At 38.9% G+C, this 18,206-nt stretch overlaps 1 protein-coding gene across 8 annotated transcripts in view; it reads left to right on the top strand.

Moving 5' to 3' along the window:
• Sox6 (SRY-box transcription factor 6) overlaps positions 1 to 18,206 on the top strand; it is a 586,344-nt gene that overhangs the window by 143,059 nt on the left and 425,079 nt on the right. For all 8 annotated transcript variants that reach the window (XM_076941377.1, XM_076941314.1, XM_076941365.1 and 5 more), the window contains one exon: positions 2,356 to 2,425. The gene's annotated coding sequence lies outside the window, so the exon portion shown is untranslated. The remainder of the gene's footprint in view (positions 1 to 2,355; positions 2,426 to 18,206) is intronic.

Here is an 18,206-nt window from a genome sequence, read left to right as displayed (position 1 = left end):
TGAAAAAACCTCTATTTCTATGTTTATATGCATGTAAGTTTTACAAAGTACAATTTCACAGACATTTTCACAGTAGGTAATGGGCTCCAATTAATTCTGGAACAGCTCAATGATTGAAAAAGTTCAATTCTTGTTAGGCACAATATTTCCTAGTTGCTTTTCTTATGTCCCCCCATTGTTCACATGACAGTGAAGGAATAGGATGTGTCATATATCTCTCATAATTACAATTCATGCCTATAAAAGAGTCATCATCAAAGAAACAAGATATGATATTTTTAAAAGAGAAATTGCATAGGTTTAGAAAACTCTTTTGAATTTCTAGCATTTTGCTATAGATCTCTTTTGTGAGAAACTTACTTTTTCCCCTGAGAACTCCTGGAGCCCAGGGCCTCAGACATCCTAAGCCGATGCTCTTTCACTGAGCTACACCTTCAGCCCTCTCTTTAGTGTTGATGCTGAGGTTGGGTCTCATTTGAACTCCTCTGTAGGACAGGCTGGCGTTGAGGTTATAGCCCTCCTGTCTTAGCTGCTCCAGTATCTGTGATCTAGGCCTGTGCCAATGAGGTTGGATCTATGTAATATCTTCATAAAGAAGTAAAAGGATCAAATTCCTCCAAACCCCACCCCCCAAAGAACCCAATACTCTGTTGCTTTGAGGTAATTCATGTTGAGTGTCTAGATAGAGCTATTGTATTCCTATTGTATTGTATTGTATTGTATTGTAATACTGCCCTCCTAGATCTTAAAATGTTTGATGTCTAAAGCAGAGAAGAGTAAAATACCAAAGATGAGTGATAATGCTATCTTCCTGGCCATATTTCGTTCCTCCCTGGAAGTCAGATCACATAGCAGCTGAGCACTGTTGAGCAGAGTCTGGAGGGCCTGAGGCAGCGCGTTCTATAGAAGCATGGCATGAGGCAACTCAGAGATGCTTTAATCCAGTGGCTCTCAACCTTCTTAGTGCTGTGACCCTTTAATACAGTTCCCCAAATTATGGTGACCCAACCATAAAAGTATTTTTGTTGCTACCTCATAGCTGTAATTTTGCTACTGTTATGAATAGAATGTAAATATCTGATATGTTACCTTGTGAGAGGATTGTTTGACCCTCAGAAGAGTCGTGACCTATGGGTTGAGAAAACTCTGCTCTAACCAGATCCTCCCCTGCTCAAATGACAGAGCCTCGCCGTTCATATGTCCTTACAAGAGATTAGAATAGACTGCCACGATCCCTTATGTCAAAGCATATTTTAGGTCCTGTGGAAAGCCAGGATTAGATACTTACTGTGTGTGGCCTCTCACTTTCAGATGCACATCCCTAATCTATTCTGATCATTTGTAGTGACTGTGAAACAGGGTACAGCGGTTTCTACAACAATATATTGACCAAAGTTTTCTTGAATGAATTTTATTTAACTTACTTAGTTCTAACTTGTGTGTTTGCTGTATATTTTTAAAGATGCAGAATGATTCAAACTAATCCCTAGAGTCCAGGAAAGTTTCTGAGCTAAATTAGTAACTTAAGTTCCGTCATTACTTTTATTTGAACACCACTCATCAGCGTCTCACATTCTGGAAAGAATACACCCTCTTTAACAAAGTCCCTTTGTTTTCATGGAACCAAAATGTGCTTTATTTAGGCCAAACAATAAAAACAAACTACCTAACTACTTTCTAATGCATGGGGGCTCCAGAGGGAGGAAACCATAGATATTTAGAGGCATAAGTGACTCACTGTGCTAGTGTAGTTTTTATAAAGCCAGCATTGCAAGTTTGAACTACATCTGCTACTTCAGTGTAACTGAAGTGTGTGCCAGCATGAGAATGCTGGCTAGACGGTGGCCCATGCAGGATGCAGTGTGTGCCAGCATGAGAATGCTGGCTAGACGGTGGCCCATGCAGGATGCAGTGTGCAGCCTCAGCAGGCAGCAGTCCACCCCTATGCAGAGCAAGTGCTGCCTCTTCCTTATTAATTCTACCTATGTGATATTTTTGTTGAACACGCTCAGCCTATTCCTGATGAAGTGAATTCTTTTTAACCGGCAGGATAAGTTTTCAAAAGCTTGCAAGTTTCATTTCCCCCTTTGAAAAAAAATCTTTTAGTTTTCACTCCTACTTTTAAACATTCCTGCTACGGCTGATAGTTTTTAGAAAAAGCCATTGTGGATGGAGAGGTGGTATTTTTAGATGGAGAACAATGAAATAATTGTTGCTTTTGGCAAAAGTTCTCAGAGTAGGTGAGGACACTGACTGTTTGAAATGTTACTCTCATTGTCAGAATGTATATTTCTTCAACAAAGCATTTAAATGCAGTTTACTTACACTCATTTCATTTTGTATCCATTTTTTTAGGTCACTTTCATGAATTCAAAGGCGATTTACCAGTGACTTTTGGGTGCTGGGGTGATCCTCGTGTATAATCGTGAGTATTGATTCAGTCATTACTTTTCTCATTATATAAAGGAAAAGCCACAGTTATTAACAAATCAAACCACATGTAAATTATGGTTAGCTTTTTGATAACTGTTTAGTAATATTATTAGTTTTTTATAAGTGATTATTTTGAGATCAAGAGTATAGAAGAAAATGTCGGCTGTTGTAAAAAGCCTGTTTGTTGTGACTTTCTGTACAGAAGCACATTGCAGGCCTACCACCAAAAGCCTAAACAATAAACTTATTTTGGGAAATAACCCCATTGTAGTAACAGGTCACGTTAAAAATCCTCCTGTATCCACAGATGAATATTTACCCTGATAACTTTGTACATCTTCTGGTTATCTGGATTTGAAAAGTGTTGTGTGTCTATGCTCAGAAGAAGTGAGATAAGGCAGGTTTCAAAGAGCAGTCCGTGCAGAGAGATTGATGCTGAGGAGCCAGATACATTGGTGAATATCTAACGGACATCAAAATGGTGTCATTCTCCATTTTATCCCCTCCACCAAGTATCTTTATATTTTCAAACCATATTTTGGAGAAAAAAACCCTTTTCTCAAGAGAAAAGGTAAATTTTAAGGAAAAAATTGAATACTACCAAAGATTAATTAAAATTCTTTGACACATATTTGTTATACAGAAGAAGCCATAAGCACATGGTAGCTATTAAAACATGCCTGCATAAGTCTACTTTTAAGCATCCAGAGTTTGCTTCCATGTTTACACTGCTGCAAAACCTTGGTGTTTAAGGGTGTTTCTTTTACACTTGACAATAGTAAAAATATGAGAAACATTTTTTGTTGTAAAGAATATACTTGCTGGGCATTGGTGGCGCACGCCTTTAATCCCAGCACTTGGGAGGCAGAGGCAGGTAGATTTCTGAGTTTGAGGCCAGCCTGGTCTACAGAGTGAATTCCAGGACAGCCAGGGCTACACAGAGAAACCCTGTCTTGAAAAACAAAAAACAAAACAAACAAAAAAAAAACTTTTTAGGAAAGTATTTGAAGAATTGTCAAAAATAAGAGTCTAAGCAGAAAGCACTGAAAATTTATCTAAAAATCAGCTTTATCTGTCAGTGGAACTATTGATCACGACAGGCATTTTGAACTAATCAAACAAATAGATATGAATATTAAATGTAGTTTAGATGATTTTGTCTATTTTTAGTGCTTTAAGAATGACAAAACTGGGGCTGGAGTGATGGCTCAGTGGTTAAGAGCACTGACTGCTCTTGCAGAGGACCCAGGTTTGGTTCCCAGCACCCACACAATGGTTCACAACCACCTGAAACTCCAGTTCCAGGAAATTCTTACACCCTCTTCTGGCCTCCGAGGAGCACCGGACACATGTGGTGCACACATAGAAATGCAGGCAAACATTCATGCACATTAAATACAAAAAATAATCTTTAGAAAATGTCAAAATTGTTGTTTAATGAAATTACTAGCTTTTGTCTGGTGATCTGAGGTGACCCTGAAAGCAGAGGCACTTCCTGCCTTACTTGGAGTTCATGCCGGATTTTAATTAACACAAGGAGCAGTGGTACAGATTAGGAGGGGAGGCAGAGAGGGATGCAAAGCATCTCTTTGGAAAGGATGGAAAGAGGGGCTCCAGGTGGCAAGGAAGGGTTTTAAGGAGCTGAGCTGACTGGTAGAACCCCAAGGCAAGAGAAAGGCTTAGAGCTGGCCAGTCTTTGCTCTGCCCTGCCTTTTGGTCCCTTTCTCCTTTTCCTTCCCAGCATTCTGTTCTCTCCAGTAAGTTCTTCAAGTGATCAAAGGTTTTAAAGACACAAATATAATTGTCATCATTTTGTTCAAATGTGATTTCTCATCAAACCAAGGTTTCTTTACTAAATTCTTCACTTCCTATCAAGACACAAAGGTGCTAACCTGGAAAGAAAGTGATCAGGAGCCAGGTCCTCAGGGTCAAAGATCATTGGAAGGGGACACTGTTCACACAGCTTTCATGCCATTACTTCTATAGTTTAACTTAAAACACCTCAAACCCTTTCTGGTCAGATTCTGTCTGGTCGTGGGAATAGAAGCTATGCTTGTCAAATTGCCTCATGTAATCATTTGCCAGTCTTGAGAAAATTCTAGGTTAGGACATGGGCCAGAGATCCCAGCGTTGGTAAAGCTGTCTTAGGCTGTAGGACTGTGGGGGAGATGTGGCTGGAAGCTGTGACTGCTCTGCTATTTCTTGCAGTTGCTGTGGAGCTGGTCACTGCTTACCCTGAGTGACCAGACAGCTCACCTAGTCAGGCCAAACAGGGGCAGTGACAGAGGCCTTATGAACCTTACTCTGAAACTGCCTATTCACTACATGTTTATGGCAGAAAGCTATAGCTCATAGCTACAGTCTGTGAGATACGGAAGGTGGGATATTATTTTGCACATCTATAATGAATAGGCCACACCAAGGGTGTGTGAGGACTGATTGGAATCTCTCTGCTCACATCTGCCAGTCTGGTCAGAGGAGGAAAACACTGTGAAGCTGATTTGATTGACTGTGGCTTCTGACACCATCTCTTATCCTAGGATTCCCCTTTCCTTTCTCTTTTGTTAAAGAATAAAATGAGATAGTTTTCCAAAGTAGTCATTGGGTAAAAAGTTCTTGATCTGTATGCTGTATGTCATATTTAATTTTTTTTATCTTTAATGAAAATAATTATGTAATCCTTTAATCTATTAAATTTTATCATGATAATAAATGATTTGATTAAATAAATCAACAAATAACAACAAAACCTAAAGATGGTTCAATACATAGATAATTTGTTTTTCTAATTTTCCAAGTCTACTCAGCAATTTGAAATAGATTCCTACATAGAAAATGCTGCCTCCTCATAATCTTAATAATAGTAAGCCTTTCTTTCCATAAGGCCACTAAGTATTTTATTGTCTGGTACACATGCATACGCACATGCACACATGAGGTGGGTTGGGCAGAGAGTATTGATTAACTAAAAGCCCGAGGCAGTAATACAGCTTAGGTTGGCAATGATCCTATTTTACAGCTTGAAACTGGTTGAGTTTTGTGAGATGAGCCCGTGTTACTTTTTATGTCAGCACAGCAGGACGCACACCTGACCTCCAGTGTGCGCCAGTCTCCCCTACCGCATCCTGCTCCTTCAAGAGACAATTCTCATTTTCTTTTTCTTGTTTTTGTCACTGTCTCTGACCTCAGTTGCATGCTGTGTCAGGGCACCAGCCCCTTCTCCCACTCACTTCTTCTGGAGTGCTGTCACCTCCTTGGCCTTTTCCTACATGTGTGTTCCAGACTATCACATGTCATACTTCTGCTGGAAGTTTTTGAATTAAATAGAGATTTTTTGGGGGGCATGGAGTCATTAATTCACATCTTTGTGGTATTATTTATTATTATTGTTATTATAAGTTTTTAATGAAAATAAATCTGTGGCAAACTGAGCATAGCCCAGACCAAGGCTCCCTCAGGGAGAACATCTGTGAATTTAAGGGAAAGTAGGTCTAAATGCATTATCTCTAAAAAATATTATTCCAGTCTAATCTTGACATAGAGCAGGTAAATAAAAAAGATGAGCTGTGAAAATCCACAAATAGGGCTTGAATGCCATTTTCCATGACAACGGGAGCTGCCCCACGAAAGCATTAGTGCTGGGAATGTAAGGAATTTAGAATTGTGCCTTCTCAGTTTTACAGTTGTGTGCTCATGTTAATTAGAGATATACTGACATTTGAAGTCTCTACATTAATGCACAGACCTACTATACATTTGTGAACCAAGGCCAGAGATCTATTTTAATTGAAAGGAGCTGCTAATCTGACTGCATATCCATTACAGCAAGCTTTTAAGTTTTATATACTCGTGTCTATGCACTCTTGCTCTTCATTGCTCTCTGCTGCCTATTTCTGATTTACTCCCTCCCGAAAGGCCAGCCTGCTCTAGTTTCACATCCCAGACTGCTGTTTTGGAGTAGTATTTGTGGGATTTTTCAGGGAAAAAATGTGATTAATAGTGTTTCTTTACTCTGACTTCCTAAATTTTTGGTTTTCCTTTAGAATGGCCTACATTGAAGTCAGGTAGGATTTAGGTCTATGGAGCTTGCTCCACTGCCTGTGTGGAAGGAAGCTCACGCCAAGTTCCGTATCAGACTCACCCTGCAGTGTGGGAGAGAAAGCCCAGTTCTGCAGACCCTGATCAGATGAGCAGCTCAGCAGCATCCTGGTTTTCCTGGTAGAGCTGGGGTTCTGCTGTTTTCATGTCAGACCACATCTCTTCATTTCTGCCTTGTATCTCAATGCCTTCTTGAGGTCAGATTTTAGAGATTTTGATTTTTTCAGCAGTTTACATGTAAAGTAAGACCTTCAAGCTATTTTTATGACCTTGCATTTCTTTAATTTTTTAATGATTTGTTTTTTTTTATTCTATATGCATTGATGTTTTGCCTGCATGCATGTCTGTGTGAGGGTGTCAGATCCCCTGACTCTAGAGTTACAGATGGTTGGGAGCTGCCAGATAGGTGCTGGGAATTGAATCTGGTCCTCAGAAAGAGCAGCTGGTACCACTGAGTCATCTCTCCAGACAGAGCTTGTATTTCTTAAGATCAGCTTGTCAGGGTTTTAAACCTAATTGTTTTGTACTTGTCCAATGAAACTCCCTCACTTACTTTTTGGAGCAATCTGTGAGAATTACACAAGACCAGTTAGAAGGTTTCTTTTTGCAGCACCAGAACACACTGCCCCAAAGGGCTCTTAGGACTCAGGACTTGTTCCATTAACTTATTCTACAGGCACACTCAGACCCAAGACCTGGGACCATTAAAACTTACTCAGAACTGTTTGGTGTGTCATTATGGCCTCTTCCCTCCTTATGACTCCTGCCTGTGCAGCACCCCTGGTCTTTCCTCTTTCATGTTGCTTGCTACTCCTTGTGCCATCATAGTTCACTTGGTAATTTCAAGTTAATTGCTCAATTATCAATGATAGTCACAGAGGACTTGAAACACGCGCAGTGGAAGATCTTTAAAATTTCAAAATAAGTCGGTGTGTCATAATCTTAAATGTGAGGCATGCCAATATCTTCAGCCGTAAAACACAGCCCAAGCCAGGCATTTCAGAGAAGGCCACAACTCACTCTAATCGCAGCTTTTGTCTGGCACTAAAGTGTTTCATCTTCGCTGATTTCAAACAGCATGTCAAAATTTGATCTTGGTTTACTCTTCAACACCAACGGATTGGGGTGGCTCACGGAAGAAAAGGGAGGTAGAGTTGCACAGAGTTCTGTGTGAATGTTGGAGTAAAAACACACAATCACACATTCCCTGTAACGCAGGCTTGGCTCACTGTGGGCGTACGGTGGTGCCAGCGCAGGAAGCTTCTGAAGGGGGCAGGATAGTGTGGTGGTAGCGTTCATGCACCAGGTGGGGAGGTTGTAATCAAAGGAACACATGCAATCATTATCTTCTGCTGCTGAAAACACAGCCCCAAGAGCAGTGACTTTGAGGACACGTTGAAGCCTACCTAGCAACACTCCAATGTTTCCAAGATAACTCACACTTACAAGAGAACTATCGTAATGCTTTTGGCAACAAAGCAAAGTATCATTACAATTTTTGACTTATCACGCAGTTTATGGTTTTCTCTAAAGTAATATCGCACCAACAGCTCCATTTTTAGATTCTATAATGGCCCTTTCATATTTCTGTAGAACTATGGTAAAGCTGGATTTACTGGCTGCATTTGAAGGTCTGGTAGAGCACACAAGGGTCAGTGCTGATGTTCTCAGTTCCCACTGGAGAAAGGAGAGTGGAGGCCTGGAGAGAACTGTTACATGCTGCTTTCTGAGATTATTTTAACCAAAAAGAGAAACTTTAACATTGCCCTGTATTTTTTTGTGACAGTAATTCTTAATGAAGGAAGATTGAGAAATCAAAGACATCTATTTTGTTGTTTTGTCTCTGCATTACTTAGTTTTACCTAAGCATCTTAGTATGTTACTTTGCATGTTGGCATAAGGATAATCATTTCACCAAATTTTGCCAGTTCCAAAGCATCATAATGTGAGTTAGATGTTGCCAGTAAGGAAAAACATGGTGTGCAGTGCAGTCTCTCTCCTTTTCAGTCTATTGCTTGCATAATTCTTGCTGGGAATTTTCAAAGGCATGAGTTAATTATACCGAGAAAGATGCATTTCTAAAACCTCACTTCATACAGAAGACTTAAAGAGACTTACCCTTAATGTCTTATCAGTCAGAGAGCCGATTCCCATGATGTGTGCTTGTTGTTATTATTTCTGAGCACTAAGGGCTTGGCAAAGTGTTCAGAAGAGAAGGGAGGTGGTTACAGCTGAGGGTTTAAAGCTTGCAATATTACTAGAGTTTCTGTGGTGGAATTTTCTCTAGACAGAGTTGGTGATTTTCTTTCTCAGTTCAGCTTCCTATGGGCAGAAGTGAGTGGGCCAACAGCAGCAGGCTTTCCATCTCATCTCTTTTCTGGCTCTTTTGTGGATTTGGAATGCACAACCATAGCACAAGGCGTGCTTGCCGGTTAATTGTTATTTTTCTCTGTTTAAGGCTGGAATTATAAATAATTAAGCAGCAACATTAATGCAATCTAGTCTCTGCCCTTATAGCTACCTGAACTGAACAGAATACAACTTTATTTTGTTTTTCAGCTGGGGCAGGCTGATAAGAGGCCCATGGCTTGGTTTTAATACCTGCCACAAATGTTCCAGTTTTGTTAAACTAAGAAATGGAGAAATTTAGATATATTATTCCTCATGGGAATACTATTTTCTTTTGTTATTATGTGTATCATTATATCACAAGTTAGAATGGATGGTTGTTAAGATATGTGCTTAAATTCATATTCACTGAAGACTGACAGCTTTAAGGGAAGGGAACATTCTGGAATTTCTCTTAGTAATGGCACTGTTTGAACCCACCATGCGTTGATTCTATGACTAACTAAATGGGTTTTTCTAAGAACCTAAAGTTGTAGGGCAGACAGCTAAAGGGAAGCATCTGGGGACACTGAGAAACCTAAGCATAATATGGGGCAGCCAAGAAGTATTAAAGGACCTAGAGCCTTGGAGAAGGCAATATGGCTGAAGAGGTGGGGCAACACCTGCACCTCCAACATCGTGAGTAACTGGGAAAACAGAGACGGGGAGAGACGTGTGGACAAGAGACAGCTGAAATCGGAGGCTTTTTGTAGATCACAAAATGGATTTTAGGAATGTTTTTCAAGACTTGGAAATACTTGTTGGAATTGAGCAACAGTTATTTAAAAGGATTTCTACAATTTCTTCTGATTTATTGCAAGTGTATTTATTTTAATTCACTGCTTTTTTTTTGTTTTTGTTTTTTTTTTGTTTTTTTTTGTTTTGTTTTTCGAGACAGGGTTTCTCTGCGTAGCCCTGGCTGTCCTGGAACTCACTCTGTAGACCAGGCTAGCCTCGAACTCAGAAATCTGCCTGCCTCTGCCTCCCAAGTGCTGGGATTAAAGGCGTGTGCCACCACCGCACCCGGCTCCCCTTTATTTTTTAAAGTCTAGAGTCTGCATGTGAGGGAAAGCTTGTCTTATTTAGTTTTGGGTGCTGGAAAGCTAGTGGAGCCTCATGCAAGTGATAGTGTGGTAGGTTTGCCTTCTACTTCCTCTCTTTTCTCCTTCCCCTTTGTTTTCTTGCCTCTTTCTGTCCCTTCTTTGTTTTACTGATGGCAGCTTTGCTTTTAGTCTGCACTGTGTGGTAAGGCGAAAGTGACAATTGGTGCTTGTCCCTTAAGTTCTGTGCAGTGTCACTGTTCTGATGGGGGCTACAGACCTTCTTTAAGATAGCCTGTGTTTGCTACTGTCATTCTCTTCCTTTTTCTTTTTTCAAGACAGAGATTCTCTGTGGAACTCTGTCATCCTGGAACTAGCTCTGTAGAGCAGGCTGGCCTCTAGCTCACAGAGATCTTTCTGCCTCTGCCTCCCAATGCTGGGATGAAAGCTTTCAGTACTCTGGCAAACAAAGACCTTAGCACTTCACACTAGTACTCTACACTTCCCACAGCAGGAGAAAAATGGGTGGGCCCAGCAGTCCGGAGCAGCCATGGCTCTTATTGTATAGGCTAGCTTTTTTCAAGAAAGTGAAGATCCTTGAGATGAGGCAAACCCTCTGTTTGTCTGTCTGACCATCTGTTCATCTGTCCATCCATTCATCCATCCATCCATCTATCCATCCCATCTACTCTATATGAATTTGAATTATTTCCATGAGAATTTTTAAAAGATTTATTTTATTTATATATATCAGTGTTTTGACTGCTTGTACATATGTGTACATATGTATATTGGGTACCAGAGGAGTCCAGAAGAGAGTATTGGATTCCCTGGACTTGGAATTATAGGCAGTAGTAAACTGCCATGTGGATGCTGGGAACTGAACCCAGGTCTTATACAAGGGCAGCCAATGTACTTAAATGTTGAGCCATCTTTTCAGTCCTCCATACCAATTTGAACTTAAGAATCTTTCACATGAGGCAGAATTTAAAAGAGAAAAGGGATAGATTTAAAATAGATCAGGAGCTTACAATCTGATTGTGAGAGAAGATGAACTATACACATCTGAAAAATGCAAAGGAAACTGGCATATCTAGCACTTTCTCCCTGCAAAGATGCTTGTTGTCCTTCTTTAGAGAGTTGAACAGGCTGGCTTCATTCATCTTGTATTTAAATACATCTGTTTCAGCTCTGGACACACTGAATGCTTTTTCATAGCTTTTGTGTGACTGAAAAACATGTCTTGTTCCTAGGACTAATGAATATGAACATCAGATATATACATTTGTGTGTGTGTATCTATAATACCAAAGTGTTTTTCATATGCTTCCATAAATTCTATATCTTTTATATACATTCTATCAATTAAGATATTTGTGTGCTAAAAATACGGAAAATTTGAATATCCTATGAGAAAATTAACGATTATTGATCTTTTACAATTTAGAAATCTTCATACGCCTTTGTACTTTAAGCATAAACAAAGCAATAAATAAAACTTTTAAAATTTCTCTGTGGATTAAAGTATATTTACATGTTCCATGTCCTACCTCCCCTCCCACCCTGCCTCCACAAATTTCCCTCAATAGCTGCTACTAGCATAGTATCAGGGTACAATGTACTCGAGGGTTTTTTTTTTCCCCTCAGCACCAGCCTCACTGCCTGTGGGAGGGCCTGTGAGAGTATTCTAGTGGTTTTGAAATAAGACATGTGGGATTCCTGGCACCCTGGGCTTTGCTTGAGCTAGCAGAGGTATTAGTTAAGTATAATGCCACCTGTGCATGCTGGTTTTGATAGCTTTATTTATTTTTTATTTGATACCTTTTTTGAGTTGGGGTATAGTAATAATGCCATTTCCATAGCAAAGTAACATTTCATTAATCCCAGTGGGTCTTCATCATCCTTCCCAGTTTCTCATTCTTGCTCCTTGCCTGACCCAGACCCCAGGTTGTCACTGACATGTTATCACAACTCACTTTGTACTCAAAGAATTTTACATTAGTGGGATCATACAGTACATGTTGTTTTTTAGAGTTTGTTTCATTGGGTATAATTATTTTGAGATTCAGCCATGTGCATGCCAATACCTTATTTTTAAAATTGTGGAATAGTGTTTTATTATATCAGTATGCCATGCTTTTGATTGTCCATTTAGTCGTTTTGGTTTTTTTCTTTCTGTTTTTGACTTGCTACAAGTGAGGCTGCTGTGAACATCCATTTTTTGTGTGGTTCTGTACTGTTTTGTGTCCTGGATAAGCACTTGAGAGGAGGACAGGATGTTCAGAGGGGCAAGTGTAAGCTTAACTTTATAAGGCTGCCGAACTTTTCCAAGGTACAACTTTACATTCCTTATGTTCCTGCTACAGTGAATGAGTGGTTCAGGAACTCCACATTCTTAGCCTCAGTTGTCATGCTTAGCCTTCACCCTTAGCTATTCTCATGATTTATAACAGCATTTTCTGATGAATATATATTTTAATATTCATTAATCGAATAATTAATTTAGTATGTATGTGTGTGTATGCTTAGGTCAGAAGACAGATTGTGGAAATCAGTTCACACCTTGTACTTGTACTTGTACAGGGATTGAATTCAGGTCATCAGGCATGGTGCAGGCCCCTTTCCAAGCTGAGCCATCTCACTGGCCCACCTTGTGCATTTATCTTTTCCTAGTCTTTCCCTGGTGATGTTAATGTTCTTTTCATGTGATTGTCTACTTTGCTAAAATATCTGTTAGTCCTTTCATAGTTTTTGAGTTGTGGTTGTTTTTCTCATTGAATTATATTTTTTTTTTGCATATTCTAAGTTACAGTTTTTGGTTCATTTCATATAAATTATTGATTTGTTAATGTATGTAAGCTGTTTAGTGTAACCATATCTGGTTCTGATATGAAAATATAAATACAATATATCAGAATTTAATATTGATTTTCTGTTTTCTAATTTGCCTATTTCTGTTCTAATCTTGATGTTTTCCATTCTCTGCATAGTTTGGTTTTTACTTTCTGTTTTTCTGATTTATTAAGCTGAAGCTGAGGCTGCTGTCTTGAGGTTCTTGCAATAGCAGCTGTGATGCTGTGAACTGGCTTCTAAGTGCTGTCCTGGCTGCTTCCCTGAGCCTTGAGAGGTCACAGCACATTTGCAATCACTTTGAATGCCTTCCAGTTTTCCTCTGGATTTCTTCTTTTTGCTTTTGTTTGTTTGTTTGTTTGCCTGTCTGTCTTTTGTGTTTTTGAGCTAGGGTTTCTTTGTTTTTTGGTTTTTCGAGACAGGGTTTCTCTGTGTAGCTCTGTCTGTCCTGGAACTCACTCTGTAGACCAGGCTGGCCTCGAACTCGGAAATCCGCCTGCCTCTGCCTCCCAAGTGCTGGGATTAAAGGCGTGCGCCACCACCGCCCGGCTGAGCTAGGGTTTCATTGTGTAGTTTTGGCTGTCCTGGACTCACTCTGTAGACCAGGCTGACCTTGAACTCATTAGAGATGGGCCTGCCTCTTGCCTCCCTTCTTAAATTCATGTTTTATTTAGAAGTTTAAGTTTATACTTTAATAGTTGGATATCTTCCAGTCCTTCTTCTGTAATGAATTCCCAGTTTAATGCCGCTGTATCAGAAAGACCCCTTGTATGATCGAAATGAGTTTTTAACACATTCAGCCTTCTATTATAGTTGAGAAAATGCTCCATCTTAGAACATGTCATGTGAGCAGGAGAGAGCATTCTGCTGTTGGATGGCATTGATTGATTGATTGATTGATTGATTGATTGATGAAGTTGGTCAGGCCTTCTGTTATCCTTTATGACTTTTTAAAGATAGGAATGTCACTGTGTGGCTCAGGCTGGCCTACATTCTGTATGAGCCTCCTGCCTCAGCCTGATGAGTGTGAGGCTCACAGGTGTGTGCTACATACCTGATTATTTTTGACCTTTGGGATTTTACCCACTAAAAGAGATTTCGGAAACTCTATTATTCTACTTAAATTTTTTATCTACCTTTGCCAATTTTTCTCTGAAGTTTGGCCAGGTGGACTGGTATTTAGATCATTATATCTACCTAGTGTGATTATATAAAAATTACTATAAATCATTCATTTAACCTAGAGAAATTCTTTTTGCTCTGAAGTCTACCTTGTCTGTAACCCTAATGCAGTCTTTTATTTGTGTTACTATACTATGCTCCTTCATTCTCTCTTTCTCTTGCTCTCTCTCTCTCTCCCTCTTTCCTTCTTTCTCTCTCTCCCCCTTTTCTTTCTTGCCTTTTTTTTTTTTTTTTTTTTTTTTTTTTTAGATTCTCTGTGTTGCTTTGGCGGTTCTGGAACTCTCTGTAGACCAGGTTGGCTTTGAACTCAGAGATCCATCTGCTTCTGCCTCCAAACTGGTGGGCTTAAAAGTGTACACCACCACTACCCAGCTTTTTTTTTTTTTTTTTTGTATTATGTATTTTCAATTCTTTTACTTTTGAATGGTTGTGTTTTCATTTGAATTGATTACTTATACATGGTCTATATTTTTTATATAATGTGATAATTCTGCCTTTTAACTTGGATGCTTAAACTGTTTTTGTTTAATGAAGTCACTGGCTTGGTTAAGTGTCAGTATGTACTCTTTTTTTTCTATTTTGCCACCTATTCATTTTTCAGATTTTCTTTTTTCTTTTTGCCTTCTTTTAAATTTGTTGAGAATCTTGATTATTTTAATCTAGAATTTTAAAAGATGTGTTTGTTTTATTAATGTTAGTGATTGCTCTAGGACTTATAGCAACTGTTTAATGGTCACAGCCTTGGTACTGGTGATGTCACATACAAAGACTCACAGTGATGTGGCTTCATTTCTCTACCCTTGGTGCTTCATACCTGCTATGATGCTCATAATAAATTATACTTTTGCTTTGAATTTTCAATAAGATTTAAACAGATATTTTAAAAAGAGGCAGAAGATGAAAAATACAAACTCATTTGCATTTACTCCTGTATCTCCTGTAGGATATGTTTACCACTAAGATTTCACCATTATCATTATTATATCGACGCTTGTACCTGAATCCAGGGCTTTGCATATGTTAAGCAAACACTCCACCACTCTAAGCCCACCAGCTGCATTTCTAGAAAAACCTTTCTTTTTCCCATGTGTATTTCAGACGTACCTTTATTTGGCTGTTCTCTCATAGATCCATTGTCCTTTGGCTTGCAAACCTGGCTGCTGTAGTTCCAGCTCATGTTACTCTATATGTAATGTGCCATTTTCCCCAGTGGCTTTGGAGATTTTTATCACTGATCTCACAGACTCTTGTTGTATGACTCATAGAGATCTTCTTCACTATTTCTCAAGCTTTGGACCCTTGAGATGAGATGTCTGTGGATTTTTGCCTTTCATCGCATTAGAAACAGCTTAGCCACTGTGTCTTCTGACGTTTTTGCTTTCTTATGCCACACTCTGGAGGCTTGATTATACAGAGCTTGAAGATTCTTTGTAGCTCAGGTCACACCTCTCCTTGTGGTCTCTTTCATTTTGGATTCTTTCTGTTGATATGTCTTCATGTTTAATTATCATGTCCTAAAGTATGTAATCTGCTTTCAATTCCCGCTGTCTTCTCACTTTATTGTATTTTTATCATAAAAGTTCAATAAGAGTATTTTACAAATATGTTTTCTCTTTTCAGTTAATATGATTAGTCTTTTATTCATCTTCATGAACAAATAATAGAAGTAGTCATAATACCTACTTTGCTATTCTTCTTTACTCATTCCTTCAGCCCTCTGCTTCAATTGATTGAGTGTCCTCATTAGAGACTGTACTTTGTTAGTTCTATGTAGGATTTTGCATGCATGCATGTCTGTGCACTAGTTGAGCACAGTGCCCACAGAGGCCAGAAGAAGGTGTCAGATTCCCTGGAACTGGAGTTATAGATGCTGCTATGTAGGTGTTCAGTCCCCATCCTCTCAAAGAGCAGTCAGTGCTCTTAAATTCTGGGCCAGTTCCCCAGCTCTGGTCAGTACTGGGGTTATCAGTAACAGTACAGTTTTATTATAATGACTACTTAGTGTTTCTGTATTCCTGCTAATACTTTACACTTTTCTCTAGGAGACAATTGAGACAAGAAGAAAAGTCTCTACTGCCGCCATTTAAGTTCTGTCAGTTGGAACTGGTATATCCAGCATAGGATCAATTCTCTTCAATACTGAGGCATACAATGTTGAGAGCCCTGGCCAGGGCCTTCTGTATTATACAGTTTGATGATGAGAAATGACCTCTTCTTTGTTTAGATATTTTCTAGGGACCATTTCTCCTCCTGTCCTTTAAAGTGTATCATTTGATATTAGTTTCCTCACATACATGTCCTTTAAAAAAAAAGAAATATCTGCCTTGGGATTTTTGTTTTACAAAAAATATGCACTTTAATGAAAAATAATATTTTAACCTTTCTACGATCCCTTTTCTCTTTCCTCATCACTATACTATTTTAATTTTTTCTTTTTTCTTGAGTATAGTTTCTCCTCTCATACACTACATTCTGATTATAGTTTATCCTCTCTCTACTCCTTCCAGTCCTTCCCCACCTCCCTTCCTCTTAAGATCCACTTCCTTTCTGTCTCTTATTAGAAAAAAACAGGTCTCTAAGAGATAATATCAAACATACAAAATAAAATATAATAAGATGAAACAAAAATTATCATATTAAAGTTGGACTTTGCAATTCAAGAGTAGAGTCCTAAGATCATGCACAAGAGACAGAGACCCACTCATTCTCACAGCTAGTAATCCCTGTAAACAAACATAATAATCAATATGTAATAATATTGTAATACATAATAATATTGTAATAATTATTGTAATACATAATAATATGTAAACATAATAATAGTAATCCCCATAAAACAAACAAACAAACAAACAAGCTAAATTAGGATTCCCTGAGCTCCAATAAGAGGGACCTGATGGAGATCTCCCATTTGGATTCTCTTGTTCTGAGTAATGTCTGGCTGTGGGTGCAAGTGTTAACAGCTCTTGGAGGAAAGGCTTCCCCAAAGGAAGTGTTGCAACTCTAAGGAGAAAGGTATCATGGCAGTCTGGAGACAAGGAATACCATAAAATCACACTATACAACAAACCTCATACAGAGATTTACTGGGAAAGACAAAAGAGCGAGGGTGAGAAGCTGCATGCTAATATAGGGTTTCCAAGGGGCAGAGATTCCTGGGGGTTGCGGGGGAGGGGGGAATTGGTGGGATTTCAAGTCCTGAGCTTGAGGGCAAGCCCAGGGATTGGTGAAACTTTGAGCTCAGGCACTGGTGGATTTTCAAACCCAGAAGCAAGCTCAGATCTTTTACACTGTAGTGGGTCTCTGCATCTATTCCCATCTGCTGCTGGAGGAAGCCTCTTCAATGGTGACTAGATAAGGGCCTGCTCCATCTATGAGTATAGCAGAGTATCATTAGGAATCTTGTTTTTTATAAAGAGCAGTAGTGTTTGCTCTTACCCTAGGTCCTTGGGCTGTTTAGTCTCTGGTTCCAGGAATTCTTTAGCTTCTGATGAGGTGAGGAAAATGTCTCTAGGACTTTGTGGTTCTTCATTAACTTGTAAACATCCTAGTGGAGATGTTGCTCGCTTGTTAGAGCAATTGTCTAACATGCACAGTATCGGTTCAATCCCCAGTGCTACTTAAATTGATCATGGTGGCATATCTCTGTAACCCCATCACTTGAGAAGAGGAGGCAGTATGAAAAGTTCAAGACCATCCTCAGCTACATAGTGAATTCAAGGTCAGCCTGAGAAAAACTTTGTAACTAGTTCGAGCACAGTATTTGCCCTTGTAACTGATATTCTCATTTATTAATAGTGCCTATATTCATGGTAAATTGCTTTGGTTTCTTGCACTGTTTTGTGGTCTATCACTAAGAACTAGGTAATGTTCACATCAGAATTTCTCACATGTTCTATCTTTAACTTGTGTTTAGAGCTACTAGAATTGTTAACTAAACTTTATACACAAATTGCTACCATAGTTCATTATTTTCAGGAATTTTTAAAATAGAGGACCTATTTAGAATTAAGAAGAGAAAATATGAAGATCTGACATGTTACAATTTCCCAAGAATTTAACCCACTTTCATTCATCTTTAATTTATTTTGTGAATGAAATAAGTTTTATTTTTAATTTTCATCATTGAATGATATGATATTAGGGTGAAAATAACATTTAGAAACTCTGACATTCCAAAGCAATTATATTTTAACCCCCAATTAGTTTAAAAAT

Source organism: Arvicanthis niloticus, chromosome 1, assembly GCF_011762505.2.
Source record: "Arvicanthis niloticus isolate mArvNil1 chromosome 1, mArvNil1.pat.X, whole genome shotgun sequence".
Taxonomy (NCBI): Eukaryota; Metazoa; Chordata; class Mammalia; order Rodentia; family Muridae; genus Arvicanthis; species Arvicanthis niloticus.
This window is presented reverse-complemented; position numbering and strand designations above follow the sequence as displayed.